At 32.9% G+C, this 1,002-nt stretch overlaps 1 protein-coding gene across 1 annotated transcript in view; it reads right to left on the bottom strand.

Annotated features, from left to right (window-relative positions):
• WDR27 (WD repeat domain 27) overlaps positions 1-1,002 on the bottom strand; it is a 173,431-nt gene that overhangs the window by 150,497 nt on the left and 21,932 nt on the right. The gene's annotated exons all lie outside the window — the stretch shown is intronic.

The raw sequence follows: 1,002 nt of genomic DNA, 5'->3' as shown, positions 1-1,002 counted from the left end.
ACTCATTTTTTTGTATCTTTTTATAATATATTTTCTTATATATTAGAATAAAAAGCACGAATTAGTCATTCTGGATCACTTCTTAAAGATGAAAAATTTCCTTCATAAAGTAATCCTAAAAACTATCCAAGTGCAGTCAGATTGTTCATTTATATTGGTAATCAGCAGGGGCACACAATGGCAGGATAGTCTCCCTTAATGTCTATGTAATGGTAGTGATTTGTGAAATTTAACTGTTCACTCAAAAACTTTTCCTGAAAAAACTAAAATAATAAAGAGTGGATAAATGAACCAACGGGAAAAAATAAGGGAGGGTAGAGCAAGAGAAGATAGCAGTGAGAGAAAGTAAGGAAATGAAGCGCAGAATTCAAATCAATGTTACTAGGTTCACTGTGAAAAGTATTTTTAAAAGAATTACCACCTGAACACACCCTTCATAAATCTCCTGAGCACCTTTACAAAGGGAGAGGGAATATAAGTCATGCTTGACTTCACCATTACCCACTGCTATCCACTGTCCAAGTACCACCCACACTGCACATTCAGAATACTATATTCCACAACATATTTTTTTCCCAAATTAATCATGGCAATATAAACAGATAAGAGATCCATATTTCTAATCTCTGAGAGTCATCTACTAGAAGTTAATTTTAAATGGGACACACAATGGGGTAGATGTATATGTTAAGAAGAGGCATTCCAGAATCTTTTTTTCTGTTATCAGTTATTAAATGCACAACTATACTAAACTGGCAAAGAACTACTTTATAAAAATATTTTTTATTTTATCTGACAAGCAATATTTCAGCTGACTTTTTCCTCCAAATACTAGTAATTGCACATACTAAATAATGCTGTTAAATATTTTCATCACAAAAATAAGATAAGTAGTCCTGGACAAAATATTCCAAAAAATGCATGCCCCACAAACTCAAAGGTATCGAAGTCTTTCAGCTAAAGGGTAGTGCTCTTCTGCAGATTTCCCCCCTTTTTCCTAAA

Source organism: Pygoscelis adeliae, unplaced genomic scaffold, assembly GCF_000699105.1.
Source record: "Pygoscelis adeliae isolate BGI_AS28 unplaced genomic scaffold, ASM69910v1 Scaffold77, whole genome shotgun sequence".
Taxonomy (NCBI): domain Eukaryota; kingdom Metazoa; phylum Chordata; class Aves; order Sphenisciformes; family Spheniscidae; genus Pygoscelis; species Pygoscelis adeliae.
The sequence above is the reverse complement of the archived record's forward strand: the minus strand, read 5'-3'. Positions and strand labels throughout refer to the sequence as shown.